Source organism: Pleurodeles waltl, chromosome 3_1 (genome assembly GCF_031143425.1).
Source record: "Pleurodeles waltl isolate 20211129_DDA chromosome 3_1, aPleWal1.hap1.20221129, whole genome shotgun sequence".
NCBI lineage: Eukaryota > Metazoa > Chordata > Amphibia > Caudata > Salamandridae > Pleurodeles > Pleurodeles waltl.
This window is the reverse complement of record NC_090440.1, coordinates 1,219,431,866-1,219,448,635: the sequence shown is the minus strand read 5'-3', so window position 1 is coordinate 1,219,448,635 and position 16,770 is coordinate 1,219,431,866.

Genomic DNA, 16,770 nt, shown 5'->3' with positions numbered 1-16,770 from the left:
TGAGGCCTAAGAAGGCTCTCACCTGGATCTGAGTTGTAGGGGGAACCCAATCCATGATAGTTTGGATTTTCCCCTGACGTGGTACAATCTGTTCTCCACCTACCAGGTGTCCCAGATAAACCACTTTCCCCTGCCCTATCTGGCACTTTGAAGCCTTGATAGTGAGGCCTGCCTTTTGCAGGGCTTCCAAAACTTTCCATAGGTGGACCAGGTGATCATCCCAGGTTGAGCTAAAGACAGCTATATCGTCCAGATATGCTGCGCTAAAAGACTCCAACCCCTGCAGGACTGTATTCACCAACCTCTGAAAAGTGGCAGGTGCATTTTTCAAACCAAAGGGCATTACTGTGAATTGGTAGTGCCCTCCAATGGTCGAAAATGCAGTTTTTGCTTTGGCATCCTCTGATAACTTGATCTGCCAATACCCTGCAGGCAAATCAAAGGTGCTTAGATACTTGGCAGATGCCAGTGTATCTATTAGCTCATCTGCCCTGGGTATAGGGTGAGCATCAGTTTTAGTTACCTGGTTGAGACCTCTGTAATCTACACAAAACCCCATCTCTCTTTTCCCATCTTTTGAGTGAGGCTTTGGTACAAGCACCACATGGGCTTTCAGAATGTTCAACCACTCCTAGTTCAAGCATTTTCTGAACCTCTTGTTTTATGCAGTCTCTGACATGGTCAGGCTGCCTATAGATCTTACTTTTGACAGGCATGCTGTCTCCAGTATCTATAGTGTGCTCACACCAAGAAGTGGTGCCTGGCACAGTAGAAAAGTGTTCTGAAAATTGACCTAGGAGATTTATGCAGTTGTCTTTTTGCTCAGCAGTAAGACAGTCTGCCAAAACTACACCTTCCACTAGAGCATCTTGTTCTGTGGAAGAGAAGAGATCAGGGAGAGGGTCACTCTCTTCTTCCTGTCCTTCATCTGTTGCCATGAGCAGGGTGAGATCAGCCCTGTCATAGTTGGGTTTAAGGCGATTGACATGGAGCACCCAAAGGGGATTCCTGGCAGTGCCCAAGTCAACCAAGTAGGTGACTTCTCCCTTCTTTTCAACAATGATGTGGGGTCCACTCCATTTGTCTAGGAGTGCTCTTGGGGCCACAGGCTCCAATACCCACACCTTCTGTCCTGGTTGGTACTGAATCAGAACAGCCTTCTGGTCATGCCATTGCTTTTGGAGCTCTTGGCTGGCCTGAAGGTTTTTACTGGCCTTTTTCATGGACTCAGCCATTCTGGATCTTAGGCCGAGTACATAGTCCACTGTCTTGCTTAAGAGCTTTTAAAGATTGTTCCCAACCCTCCTTTACAAGTGTCAGGGGACCTCTTACAGGGTGTCCAAAGAAGAGATCAAAGGGGCTGAAGCCCACTCCTTTCTGGGGTACCCCCCTGAATGCAAAAAGGAGGCAAGGTAACAGGACATCCCATCTCCTCCTTAGTTTTTCAGGGAGTCCCATTATCATTCCTTTGAGAGTTGTATTAAACCTCTCTACCAGTCCATTTGTTTGTGGATGATAAGGTGTGGTGAATTTGTATGTTACACCACATTCCTTCCACATGGCCTTCAAGTATGCAGACATAAAGTTGCTACCCCTGTCTGATACAACCTCTTTTGGGAAACCCACCCTCGAAAAGATTCCCAGGAGGGCTTTTGCCACTGCAGGTGCTGTAGTGGTCCTTAGAGGAATTGCTTCAGGATATCTTGTGGCATGGTCCACTACCACCAAGATAAACCTATTGCCTGAAGCAGTAGGAGGGTCAAGGGGGCCAACGATTTCAACCCCTACCCTTTCAAAGGGAACCCCAACCACAGGCAGTGGAATAAGGGGAGCCTTTGGGGTGCCACCAGTCTTTCCACTGGCTTGGCAGGTCACGCAGGACTTACAAAAATCCTTTGTGTCCTCTGACATCCTAGGCCAGTAAAACAGGGGGACAAGCCTTTCCCATGTTTTAATCTGACCCAAATGTCCAGCCAAGGGAATGTTGTGTGCCAGAGTTAGGAGGAACTCTCTGTATTGCAGGGGAATGACCAATCTCCTGGCTGCTCCAGGTTTTGGGTCCCTTGCCTCTGTATAGAAGATGGAGCTTCCAGGAAACTCTATGTGAGTCACTGACATCCCCATTTTGCTGTTTGACTGCTTGCTGTCTTAGACACTCTAATGTGGGACAGGATTGCTGTGCCACACTCAGCCCCTCCCTGGCAGGCCCCCCTCCACCCAAAAGCTCAGCAGTGTCTGCTGCCAGCTCGTCTGGTGAAGGTTCTGCACAGGGGGGAAATTCTTCTTCCTCAGAAGTAGAATCATCTGTAGAGGGAGGGATAGTGGGTAGGGATTTACCCTTACTAACCCTAGCTTTAGGGAGCACTTGGTCCATTGTTCCAGGATCCAAGTCACCCTGTCCTTTTTGCTTTTTGGCCTGAGCCCTGGTTAAAGCAAAAATATGCCCAGGAATGCCCAGCATTGCTGCATGAGCCTCCAACTCCACTTCTGCCCAAGCTGATGTCTCTAAATCATTCCCTTGTAGACAGTCTATAGGTAAATCTGAGGCAACCACAACTTTCTTTGGACCAGTAACCCCCACCCCAGTTAAGATTCACAACAGCCATGGGGTGGCTAAGAGTGTTGTTATGAGCGTCTGTGAGTTGGTACTGGTGACCAAGTAGGTGTTGTTCAGGGTGTACCAGTTTCTCTATTACCATGGTCACACCTGCACCTGTGTCCCTGTAGGCCTGAACCTCAACACCATTGATTAGGGGAAGTTGCTTGTACTTATCCATATTAAGGGGACAAGCAACTAAGGTGGCCAAATCAATGGCACATTCAGAGACTAACACAGCCTCTGTGGTCTCACTAACAAAACCAACCCCAACTAAATTACCAAAAGTGAGCTCAGCTACTCCCTTGGATTGGCTATTAGTAGGTTTGCTCCCACCACCATTGCTATTACTAGGGGCACTAGAGGTTGCAGTAGGGGGTGTGGTAGTGGGAGGCTTGGTGCTTTTCTTTGGACAACTAGCAATATTTGTCCAAAGGCCTTTTACTTTACATAAATAGCACCATGGTTTCTTTACTTGATTAGAAGAGGATTTGGACCCACCACCCCCACCAGAGTGTTTTTGTAGGCCTGATGAAGACTCATTTTTAGATTTGTCCCCACCATTGTCTGAAGACTTACCATCCTTCTTCTTGCCATCCTTGTCATCCCCTGTATGCACTTTTCTGTTCACTCTTGTTCTGACCCATTTGTCTGCCTTCTTTCCCAATTCTTGGGGAGAGGTCAGATCTGAGTCCACTAGACATTGGTGTAACAAATCAGACACACAGTTATTCAGAATATGCTCTCTTAAGATTAGATTGTACAGGCTTTCATAGTCAGAAACTTTACTGCCATGTAACCACCCCTCCAAGACCTTCACTGAATAGTCAACAAAGTCTACCCAGTCTTGTGAGCACTCTTTTTTGGTTTCTCTAAACTTAATCCTGTATTGTTCAGTGGTTGAGCCAAATCCATCCAAGAGTGCATTCTTCAAAACTGTAAAATTATTGGCATCACTTTCTTTTACAGTAAGGAGTCTATCCCTACCTTTTCCACTGAAAGATATCCACAGGATAGCAGCCCACTGCCTTTGAGGGACCCCCTGTACCTCTCAAGTGCAGCAAACCACTTGTTAATGTCATCCCCCTCCTTGTAAGGGTGAACTATCTTATGCAGATTCCTAGAATCATGTTCTCTCACAGAATTGCTATCTGGAATACTGCTGCTGCCACCATGGGGTCCAAACCCCAACCTCTGTCTCTCTTTTTCTAAGTCTAGGGATTCCCTGTCTAGAGCCAGCTGTTGCTGTTTAAGCTTCACCCTGGACTCTTCCACTCTCAACTTATTGAGGTCCCTTTCTAACATCCTGTCATCAGGGTGGGTGGGTTGGGAATGTTTTGACACAGAAGAATGATGTGAATGAACAGAGGGAGACCTGTCCCTAACAGTTGGCACCCTAGCAACCTGGCCTGCAGGAACAAAAACATCCCTACTGTGATGGGAACTTCTATCACTACCAGCATTGCTAGGTGGTTTGCTAAGGGGCAGGTTAGGAAGAGAACCCTGTACCACTCCCTCAAGGGCTTCCCCTGAGTCAGAGTGTGAGCCATCTATCAACTTTTCAGATGAGGTGCCACCCTGGGCCTTATCATTCTCAATAAGTATATTAGACAGTAATTCTCTACAAGGGTTCTTTCCTACCACTAAACCTCTACCAATACAGAGACTCCTTAGGCTCTTAAAGTTAAGGTGGTCATGAGTAGCATTGACTAAATTAAGAGGGGTTCCTACATCAGACATGGTAGAAAAAGGTTTAGGGACAGATAAAAGAGAGAAAAAGTTTTAGGACTTTATAAAGTAGAGGGAAAAAAACTTTTTAAACTTTTTGAAACTTTTAGAAAGTTTTAGGAGTACTTTTCAGCACTTACCAGATAGCGTAAGAGAAGAAAAGCAAAACTTTTTGGTTAGGTGTACATACACTGAACTTGTTTTGTATATTATTCTCCTATGAAAAGTACACAATGACAAAGCGGTAAGTAGTTGCAAGTACTTATCCCACCGCTGCACAACCAATGTAGGAGGCTGGCCTGGCTTGTAGTGGGTACCAAGGGGTACGTACACTCTGTACCAGGTCCAGTTATCCCTTATTAGTGCAGAAGAGGTGTTTCTAGCAGCTTAGACTGATTGAAGGTAGCTTAGCAGAGCAGCTTAGGCTGAACTAGGAGACATGCAAAGCTCCTACTATACCACTGGTGTCATATGCACAATATCATAAGAAAACACAATACACAGATATACTAAAAATAAAGGTACTTTCTTTTTATGACAATATGCCAAAAGTATCTCAATGAGTACCCTCAGTATGAGGATGCCAAATATACACAAGATATATGTACACAATACCAAAAATATGCAGTAATAGCAAAAGGAAATAATGCAAGCAATGTAAAGTTGCATTACATTCCAATAGGAGCACATAGGTATAGGGGCAACACAAACCATATACTCCTAAAGTGGAATGCGAACCACGAATGGACCCCAAACCTATGTGAGCTTGTAGAGGGTCGCCGGGACTGTAAGAAAACAGTGAGGGTTAGAACAATAGCCTACCCCAAGACCCTGAAAAGTAGGTGTAAAGTGCACCTATAACCCCCAGAGAGCACACAAGTCGTGATAGGGGGTTTCTGCAAGGAAGACCAACACCAGCAAAGCAACCAAAGTGGATTTTCGGACCTGAGTACCTGTGAAACAAGGGGACCAAGTCCAAGAGTCGCGACAATGTCGTAAGTGGGCAGAAGCCCAGGAAATGCCAGCTGAGGGTGCAAAGAAGCTGCCACCGGATGGTAGAAGCTGTGGATTCTGCAAGAACGAAGAGGGCTAGAAACGAGGATGGATGTCCCATGTCGTGAAGAAGCTTGCAGAGGTGTTCCCACGCAGAAAGACTGCAAACAAGCCTTGCTAGCTGCAAGGGTCGCAGTTAGGGTTTTTGGATGCTGCTGTGGCCCAGGAGGGACCAGGATGTCGCCACTTGGATGAGGAGAATGAGGGGGTGCCCAGCAAGTCAGGGAGCCCTCACAGAAGCAGGTAGCACCCGCAGAAGTACCGGAACGGGCTATTGGGAGAGAAGTGAACCGGAGTCCACCCGAAGACACAAAAGGGAGTCCCACGACGCCAGAGGACAACTCAGAAGGTTGTGCACTGCAGGTTAGAGTGTCGGGGACCCAGGCTTGGCTGTGCACGAAGGAAATCCTGGAAGAGTGCACAGGAGCCGGAGCAGCTGCAAATCACGCGGAACCCAGCAATGCAGTCTAGTGTGGGGAGGCAAGGACTTACCTCCACAAAACTTGGACTGAAGAGTCACTGGACTGTGGGACAGAGGTGCTGAGTTCCAGGGACCACGCTCGTCGTGCTGAGAGGGGACCCAGAGGACCGGTGATGCAGTCTTTTGTTGCCTGCGGTTGCAGGGGGAGGATTCCGTCGTCCCACGAGAGATTTCTTCGGAGCTCCTGGTGCATGCACCACCAGGAAACAGTCGAGAAGGCGGCAGGATAAGCAATACAAGTTTGCAGTAGTCGTCTTTGCTACTTCGTTGCGGTTTAGCAGGCGTCCTGAGCAGTCAGCGGTCAATCCTTTGGCAGAAGGTGAAGAGAGAGATGCAGAGGAACTCGGATGAGCACTTGCATTCGTTATCTAAAGAATTCCCCAAAGCAGAGTGTAGGAGGCTGGACTGGCTTGTAGTGAGTACCAAGGGGTACTTGCACCTTGCACCAGGCCCAGTTATCCCTTATTAGTGTATAGGGTGTCTAGCAGCTTAGGCTGATAGATAATGGTAGCTTAGCAGAGCAGCTTAGGCTGAACTAGGAGACGTGTGAAGCTACTACAGTACCACTTAGTGTCATATGCACAATATCATAAGAAAACACAATACACAGTTATACTAAAAATAAAGGTACTTTATTTTTATGACAATATGCCAAAGTATCTTAGAGTGTACCCTCAGTGAGAGGATAGGAAATATACACAAGATATATATACACAATAGCAAAAATATGCAGTATAGTCTTAGAAAACAGTGCAAACAATGTATAGTTACAATAGGATGCAATGGGGAAACATAGGGATAGGGGCAACACAAACCATATACTCCAGAAGTGGAATGCGAACCACGAATGGACCCCAAACCTATGTGACCTTGTAGAGGGTCGCTGGGACTATTAGAAAATAGTGAGAGTTAGAAAAATAACCCTCCCCAAGACCCTGAAAAGTGAGTGCAAAGTGCACTAAAGTTCCCCTAAGGACAAAGTAGTCGTGTTAGAGGAATAATGCAGGAAAGACACAAACCAGCAATGCAACAACTGTGGATTTCCAATCTAGGGTACCTGTGGAACAAGGGGACCAAGTCCAAAAGTCACAAGCAAGTCGGAGATGGGCAGATGCCCAGGAAATGCCAGCTGCGGGTGCAAAGAAGCTTCGACTGGACAGAAGAAGCTGAGATTTCTGCAGGAACGAAAAGGGCTAGAGACTTTTCCTTTGGTGGACGGATCCCTCTTGCCTTGGAGAGTCGTGCAGAAGTGATTTCCCGCCGGAAGGACGCCAACAAGCCTTGCTACACGCAAATCGTGCGTTTGGCGTTTTTGGACGCTGCTGGGGCCCAGGAGGGACCAGGAGGTCGCAAATTGGACCTGAAGAGAGAGGGGACGTCGAGCAAGACAAAGAGCCCTCACTAAAGCAGGTAGCTTCCGGAGAAGTGCCAAAAACAGGCACTACGAGGATGCGTGAAACGGTGCTTGCCGAAGTTGCACAAAGGAGTCCCCCGTCGCCGGAGACCAACTTAGAAAGTCGTGCAATGCAGGTTAGAGTGCCGTGGACCCAGGCTTGGCTGTACACAAAGGATTTCCGCCGGAAGTGCACAGGGGCCGGAGTAGCTGCAAAGTCGCGGTTCCCAGCAATGCAGCCCAGCGAGGTGAGGCAAGGACTTACCTCCACCAAACTTGGGCTGAAGAGTCACTGGACTGTGGGGGTCACTTGGACAGCGTCGCTGGATTCGAGGGACCTCGCTCGTCGTGCTGAGAGGAGACCCAAGAGACCGGTAATGCAGCTTTTTGGTGCCTGCGGTTGCAGGGGGAAGATTCCGTCGACCCACGGGAGATTTCTTCGGAGCTTCTGGTGCAGAGAGGAGGCAGGCTACCCCCACAGCATGCACAAGCAGGAAAACAGTCGAGAAGGCGGCAGGATCAGCGTTACAGAGTTGCAGTAGTCGTCTTTGCTACTATGTTGCAGGTTTGCAGGCTTCCAGCGCGGTCAGCGGTCGTTTCCTTATCAGAAGGTGAAGAGGGAGATGCAGAGGAACTCGGCTGAGCTCATGCATTCGTTATCTAAAGTTTCCCCAGAGACAGAGACCCTAAATAGCCAGAAAAGAGGGTTTGGCTACCTAGGAGAGAGGATAGGCTACTAACACCTGAAGGAGCCTATCAGCAGGAGTCTCTGACGTCACCTGGTGGCACTGGCCACTCAGAGCAGTCCAGTGTGCCAGCAGCACCTCTGTTTCCAAGATGGCAGAGGTCTGGAGCACACTGGAGGAGCTCTGGACACCTCCCAGGGGAGGTGCAGGTCAGGGGAGTGGTCACTCCCCTTTCCTTTGTCCAGTTTCGCGCCAGAGCAGGGGCTAAGGGGTCCCTGAACCGGTGTAGACTGGCTTATGCAGAATTGGGCACATCTGTGCCCAACAAAGCATTTCCAGAGGCTGGGGGAGGCTACTCCTTCCCTGCCTTCACACCATTTTCCAAAGGGAGAGGGTGTCACACCCTCTCTCAGAGGAAGTTCTTTGTTCTGCCATCCTGGGCCAGGCCTGGCTGGACCCCAGGAGGGCAGCTGCCTGTCTGAGGGGTTGGCAGCAGCAGCAGCTGCAGTGAAACCCCAGGAAGGGCAGTTTGGCAGTACCAGGGTCTGTGCTACAGACCACTGGGATCATGGGATTGTGCCAACTATGCCAGGATGGCATAGAGGGGGCAATTCCATGATCATAGACATGTTACATGGCCATATTCGGAGTTACCATGGTGAAGCCACATATAGGTAGTGACCTATATGTAGTGCACGCGTGTAATGGTGTCCCCGCACTCACAAAGTTCAGGGAATTGGCTCTGAACAATGTGGGGGCACCTTGGCTAGTGCCAGGGTGCCCTCACACTAAGTAACTTTGCACCTAACCTTTACCAGGTAAAGGTTAGACATATAGGTGACTTATAAGTTACTTAAGTGCAGTGTAAAATGGCTGTGAAATAACGTGGACGTTATTTCACTCAGGCTGCAGTGGCAGGCCTGTGTAAGAATTGTCAGAGCTCCCTATGGGTGGCAAAAGAAATGCTGCAGCCCATAGGGATCTCCTGGAACCCCAATACCCTGGGTACCTCAGTACCATATACTAGGGAATTATAAGGGTGTTCCAGTAAGCCAATGTAAATTGGTAAAATTGGTCACTAGCCTGTTAGTGACAATTTGGAAAGAAATGAGAGAGCATAACCACTGAGGTTCTGATTAGCAGAGCCTCAGTGAGACAGTTAGTCACTACACAGGTAACACATTCAGGCACACTTATGAGCACTGGGGCCCTGGGTTACCAGGGTCCCAGTGACACATACAACTAAAACAACATATATACAGTGAAAAATGGGGGTAACATGCCAGGCAAGATGGTACTTTCCTACACAACCCCCCCCCAAACGAAGGACAATAAGACTAGCCATGACCTGATGAGTCTTCATTGTCTAAGTGGAAATATCTGGAGAGTCCATCTGCTTTGGAGTGGCTACTCCCAGGTCTATGTTCCACTGTATAGTCCATTCCCTATAGGGATATGGACCACCTCAACAATTTTGGATTTTCACCTTTCATTTGTTTTAGCCAAAGTAGAGGTTTGTGGTCTGTCTGAACAATGAAGTGAGTGCCAAACAGGTATGGCCTCAACTTCTTCAGAGCCCAGACCACAGCAAAGGCCTCCCTCTCAATGGCAGACCAACGCTATTCTCTAGGGGTCAACCTCCTACTTATAAAAGCAACAGGTTGATCCTGGCCCTCAGAATTAAGTTGTGATAGGACTGCCCCTACTCCTAATTCAGATGCATCAGTTTGGACATAGAATTTTTTAGAGTAACAAGGGCTTTTCAGGACAGGTGCAGAGCACATGGCCTGCTTCAGCTCCTCAAAAGCTTTCTGACAGCTTGCTGTCCATAATACCTTTTTAGGCATTTTTTTGGATGTGAGGTCATTAAGAGGGGCTGCAATGGAGCCATAGTTCTTAATGAACCTCCTGTAATACCCAGTGAGGCCTAGAAAGGCTCTCACCTGAGTCTGAGTGGTAGGGGGAACCCAATCAATAATAGTTTGGATTTTCCCCTGAAGTGGTGCAATCTGTTCCCCACCAACAAGGTGTCCCAGATAAACCACCTTACCCTGCCCTATCTGGCACTTTGAAGCCTTGATAGTGAGGCCTGCCTTTTGCAGGGCCTCCAAAACTTTCCATAGGTGGACCAGGTGATCATCCCAGCTGGAGCTAAAGACAGCTATATCGTCCAAATATGCTGCACTGAAAGCTTCCAGCCCTTGCAGGACTGTGTTCACCAACCTCTGAAAAGTGGCAGGTGCATTTTTCAAACCAAAAGGCATTACAGTAAACTGGTAATGTCCTCCAATGGTAGAAAATGCAGTCTTAGATTTAGCATCTTCTGATAATTTGATCTGCCAATACCCTGCAGTCAAATCAAAAGTGCTTAGATACTTGGCAGATGCCAGTGTATCTATAAGCTCATCTGCCCTGGGTATAGGGTGAGCATCAGTTTTGGTTACCAAGTTGAGACCTCTATAGTCTACACAAAACCGCATTTCTTTCTTTCCATCTTTAGAATTGGGTTTTGGTACCAGTACCACAGGAGAAGCCCATGGACTGTCAGAGTGCTCAACCACTCCTAGTTCCAACATTTTCTGAACTTCTTGCTTTATGCAGTCCCTGACATGGTCAGGCTGCCTATAGATCTTACTTTTGACAGGTAAACTGTCTCCAGTATCTATAGTGTGCTCACACCAAGAAGTGGTGCCTGGCACAGTAGAGAAGAGTTCTGAAAATTGTCCTAGGAGATTTATGCAATGGTCTTTCTGCTCAGCAGTAAGACAATCTGCCAAAACTACACCTTCCACAAGAGCATCTTGTTCTGTGGAAGAGAAGAGATCAGGTAGAGGATCACTGTCTTCTTCCTGTCCCTCATCAGTTGCCATGAGCAGGGTGAGATCAGCCCTGTCATAGTAGGGTTTCAGGCGGTTGACATGGAGCACCCTAAGGGGACTCCTGGCAGTGCCTAAGTCAACCAAGTAGGTGACTTCACCCTTCTTTTCAACAATTGTGTGGGGTCCACTCCATTTATCTTGGAGTGCTCTTGGGGCCACAGGCTCCAAGACCCACACTTTCTGCCCTGGTTGGTACTGAACCAAAACAGCCTTCTGATCATGCCATTGCTTCTGGAGCTCTTGGCTGGCCTGAAGGTTTTTACTGGCCTTTTTCATGTACTCAGCCATCCTTGATCTGAGGCCAAGTACATAGTCCACAATATCCTGCTTAGGAGCTTTTAAAGGTTGTTCCCAACCCTCCTTTACAAGTGTGAGTGGACCCCTAACAGGGTGTCCAAAAAGAAGTTCAAAGGGGCTGAAGCCCACTCCTTTCTGGGGTACCTCCCTGTAGGCAAAAAGGAGGCATGGTAGAAGGATATCCCATCTCCTGCGGAGTTTTTCAGGGAGACCCATAATCATGCCTTTGACAGTTTTATTCAATCTCTCCACCAGTCCATTTGTTTGTGGATGATAGGGTGTTGTGAACTTGTACGTTACACCACACTCCTTCCACATGGCCTTTAAGTATGCAGACATGAAATTGCTTCCTCTGTCTGATACTACTTCCTTTGGGAAGCCCACCCTGGAAAATATTCCCAGGAGGGCCTTTGCCACTGCAGGAGCTGTAGTGGTCCTTAAAGGAATTGCTTCAGGATATCTTGTGGCATGGTCCACTACCACCAAGATAAACCTATTGCCTGAAGCAGTAGGAGGGTCAAGGGGGCCAACTATGTCAACCCCTACCCTTTCAAAGGGAACCCCAACCACAGGCAGTGGGATAAGGGGTGCCTTTGGTGTGCCACCTGTCTTGCCACTGGCTTGACAGGTTTCACAGGACTTACAAAATTCCTTTGTGTCCTCTGACATCCTAGGCCAATGAAACAGGGGAACAAGCCTGTCCCAAGTTTTCATTTGTCCTAGATGCCCAGCTAAGGGAATGTCATGTGCCAGTGTTAGGAGGAACTTTCTGTACTCCTGAGGAATCACTAATCTCCTGGCAGCTCCAGGTTTAGGATCCCTATGCTCAGTGTACAAGAGGTTGTCCTCCCAGTAAACTCTGTGAGAGTCACTGACATCCCCATTAGCCTGTTTGACAGCTTGCTGTCTGAGACCCTCTAATGTGGGACAGGTTTGCTGTGCCACACTCAGCTCCTCTCTGGCAGGCCCCCCTTCACCCAAAAGCTCAGCAGTGTCTGCTCCCAGCTCCTCTGGTGTAGGTTCTGCACAGGGAGGGAATTCTTCTTCCTCAGAAGTTGAATCCACTGTAGAGGGAGGGCTAGTAGGAAGTGGTTTGCTTCTACTAGCCCTAGCTTTAGGGAGCACTTGGTCCATTGTTCCAGAATCCAAGCTTCCCTGTCCTTTTTGCTTTTTGGCCTGAGCCCTTGTCAAAGCAAAAATATGCCCTGGGATGCCCAGCATTGCTGCATGGGCCTCCAACTCCACATCTGACCAAGCTGATGTCTCCAAATCATTCCCTAATAGACAGTCTACAGGTAAATCTGAAGCTACCACAACTTTCTTTGGACCAGTTACCCCCCCCCAGTTGAGATTTACAACAGCCATGGGGTGGCTTTGTGTTATGTTGTGAGCATCGGTTACTTGGTACTGGTGTCCAAGTATGTGTTGTTCAGGGTGCACCAGTTTCTCAATCACCATTGTGACACTGGCACCTGTGTCCCTGTAGGCCTGGACCTCAACACCATTTATTAGGGTTAGTTGCTTGTACTTCTCCAAGTTATGGGGGCAAGCAACCAAAGTGGCTAAATCAATAGCCCCTTCAGAGACTAAAGTAGCCTCTGTGGTCTCCCTAATCAGACCAACTCCAACTAAATTACCAAAAGTGAGCCCAGCTACTCCCTTGGATTGGCTATTAGTAGGTTTGCTCCCACCACCACTGCTATTAGTAGGGACACTAGGTGTAGCAGTAGGGGTTGTAGTGGTAGGAGCTGTGGTGCCTTTCTTTGGACAACTGGGATCTGTTGTCCAATGGCCTTCTATTTTACATAAATAGCACCATGGTTTCTTTTCCTTGTTCTGATTAAAGGAGGATTTGGACCCACCACCCCCACCAGAGTGTTTTTGTGGGCCTGATGAAGACTCATTTTTAGATTTGTCCCCACCCTTGTCAGAAGACTTACCATCCTTCTTTTTGTTGCCATCTTTGTCACCCCCTGTATGAACTTTTCTGTTCACTCTTGTTCTGACCCATTTGTCTGCCTTCTTTCCCAATTCTTGGGGAGAGGTCAGATCAGAGTCCACCAAGTACTGGTGCAACAAATCAGACAAACAATTATTAAGAATATGCTCTCTCAGGATCAAGTTATACAGGCTGTCATAATCAGTAACTTTACTGCCATGTAACCACCCCTCCAAGGCCTTCACTGCCTGGTCAATGAAATCAACCCAGTCTTGTGAAGACTCCTTTTTGGTCTCTCTGAACTTTATCCTGTACTGTTCAGTGGTTAAGCCATAACCATCCAGGAGTGCATTCTTAAGAACTTGGAAATTATTAGCATCATTTTCTTTCACAGTAAGGAGCCTATCCCTACCTTTTCCACTAAATGATAGCCATAGGATAGCAGCCCACTGCCTTTGAGGGACATCCTGTACAACACAGGCCCTCTCATGTGCAGCAAACCACTTGTTAATGTCATCCCCCTCCTTATAAGGGGGAACTATCTTGTGCAGATTCCTGGAATCATGCTCTTTTGCAGGATGACTATGGGGAATACTGCTGCTGCCACCATGGGTATCTAAACCCAACTTCTGTCTTTCCTTCTCTAACTCAAAAGACTGTCTATCCAAATCCAGCTGTTGCTTTTTAAGCTTCAGTCTGGTTTGTTCCACCCTCAACTTATTGAGTTCCCTCTCTAACATTCTGTCATCAGGGTTGGTGGGAGGGACATTTCTAGAAACAGAGCTATGATGGGAATGTACAGAAGGAGACCTGTCCCTTACAGAAGCCAACTTAACAGCTTGGTTTACAGAAACATTACTACCAGTATGGTGAGAATAAATGCTTTTGCTATGATGTGAGACAACACTATTTATTTGGTGTGGCTCATCATCATTACCATCTATGCTAGATTGTCTAGTAATGGGCAGGCTAGGAAGTTTCTTTCCTGAATCTTTTCCTGGGGGAGTCCCTGAATCAGATTGGGAACTATTAGGTACTTTTTCAACAGATGGGGCACCTATGGCCTTATCCTGTTCTCTAAGCATGTTAATTAACAGTTCCAAGGCAGGATTCTTCCCTACACTCAAACCTCTCTCTATACAGAGACTCCTTGCTCTTTTCCAGCTAAGGTTGTCATATGCAAGTTTGGACAGATCAACACTTTGGCCTGTGCCAGACATTTTTTAGAGAGAGTTAAAGTGATAGAGAAAGAGACAAAAGTTTTCAGAACTTTTTGGAAAGACAGAAAAAAAACTTTTTAAACTTTTAAGAACTTTTTGAAAGTTTAGGAGTACTTTTCAGCACTTAGAAAAGAGTGAAAAGAGGAAATGCAAAACTTTTTGGCTATGTGTATATACACTGACCTTGTTTTGTATATTTTTCTCTTATGAAAAGTACAATGACAAGAGTGGTAAGTAGTCTCAAGCACTTATCCCACCACTGCACAACCAATGTAGGAGGCTGGACTGGCTTGTAGTGAGTACCAAGGGGTACTTGCACCTTGCACCAGGCCCAGTTATCCCTTATTAGTGTATAGGGTGTCTAGCAGCTTAGGCTGATAGATAATGGTAGCTTAGTAGAGCAGCTTAGGCTGAACTAGGAGACGTGTGAAGCTACTACAGTACCACTTAGTGTCATATGCACAATATCATAAGAAAACACAATACACAGTTATACTAAAAATAAAGGTACTTTATTTTTATGACAATATGCCAAAGTATCTTAGAGTGTACCCTCAGTGAGAGGATAGGAAATATACACAAGATATATATACACAATAGCAAAAATATGCAGTATAGTCTTAGAAAACAGTGCAAACAATGTATAGTTACAATAGGATGCAATGGGGAAACATAGGGATAGGGGCAACACAAACCATATACTCCAGAAGTGGAATGCGAACCACGAATGGACCCCAAACCTATGTGACCTTGTAGAGGGTCGCTGGGACTATTAGAAAATAGTGAGAGTTAGAAAAATAACCCTCCCCAAGACCCTGAAAAGTGAGTGCAAAGTGCACTAAAGTTCCCCTAAGGACAAAGTAGTCGTGTTAGAGGAATAATGCAGGAAAGACACAAACCAGCGATGCAACAACTGTGGATTTCCAATCTAGGGTACCTGTGGAACAAGGGGACCAAGTCCAAAAGTCACAAGCAAGTCGGAGATGGGCAGATGCCCAGGAAATGCCAGCTGCGGGTGCAAAGAAGCTTCGACTGGACAGAAGAAGCTGAGGTTTCTGCAGGAACGAAAAGGGCTAGAGACTTCCCCTTTGGTGGACGAATCTGGCTCGCCTTGGAGAGTCGTGCAGAAGTGTTTTTCCGCCGGAAGGACGCCAACAAGCCTTGCTACACGCAAATCGTGCGTTTGGCATTTTTGGACGCTGCTGGGGCCCAGGAGGGACCAGGAGGTCGCAAATTGGACCTGAAGAGAGAGGGGACCTCGAGCAAGACAAAGAGCCCTCACTAAAGCAGGTAGCACCCGGAGAAGTGCCAGAAACAGGCACTACGTGGATGCATGAAACGGTGCTCGCCGAAGTTGCACAAAGGAGTCCCCCGTCGCCGGAGACCAACTTAGAAAGTCGTGCAATGCAGGTTAGAGTGCCGTGGACCCAGGCTTGGCTGTGCACAAAGGATTTCCGCCGGAAGTGCACAGGGGCCGGAGTAGCTGCAAAGTCGCGGTTCCCAGCAATGCAGCCCAGCGAGGTGAGGCAAGGACTTACCTCCACCAAACTTGGGCTGAAGAGTCACTGGACTGTGGGGGTCACTTGGACAGTGTCGCTGGATTCGAGGGACCTCGCTCGTCGTGCTGAGAGGAGACCCAAGGGACCAGTAATGCAGCTTTTTGGTGCCTGCGGTTGCAGGGGGAAGATTCCATCGACCCACGGGAGATTTCTTCGGAGCTTCTGGTGCAGAGAGGAGATAGGCTACCCCCACAGCATGCACAAGCAGGAAAACAGTCGAGAAGGCGGCAGGATCAGCGTTACAGAGTTGCAGTAGTCGTCTTTGCTACTATGTTGCAGGTTTGCAGGCTTCCAGCGCGGTCAGCGGTCGTTTCCTTATCAGAAGGTGAAGAGGGAGATGCAGAGGAACTCGGCTGAGCTCATGCATTCGTTATCTAAAGTTTCCCCAGAGACAGAGACCCTAAATAGCCAGAAAAGAGGGTTTGGCTACCTAGGAGAGAGGATAGGCTACTAACACCTGAAGGAGCCTATCAGCAGGAGTCTCTGACGTCACCTGGTGGCACTGGCCACTCAGAGCAGTCCAGTGTGCCAGCATCACCTCTGTTTCCAAGATGGCAGAGGTCTGGAGCACACTGGAGGAGCTCTGGACACCTCCCAGGGGAGGTGCAGGTCAGGGGAGTGGTCACTCCCCTTTCCTTTGTCCAGTTTCACGCCAGAGCAGGGGCTAAGGGGTCCCTGAACCGGTGTAGACTGGCTTATGCAGAATTGGGCACATCTGTGCCCAACAAAGCATTTCCAGAGGCTGGGGGAGGCTACTCCTTCCCTGCCTTCACACCATTTTCCAAAGGGAGAGGGTGTCACACCCTCTCTCAGAGGAAGTTCTTTGTTCTGCCATCCTGGGCCAGGCCTGGCTGGACCCCAGGAGGGCAGCTGCCTGTCTGAGGGGTTGGCAGCAGCAGCAGCTGCAGTGAAACCCCAGGAAGGGCAGTTTGGCAGTAC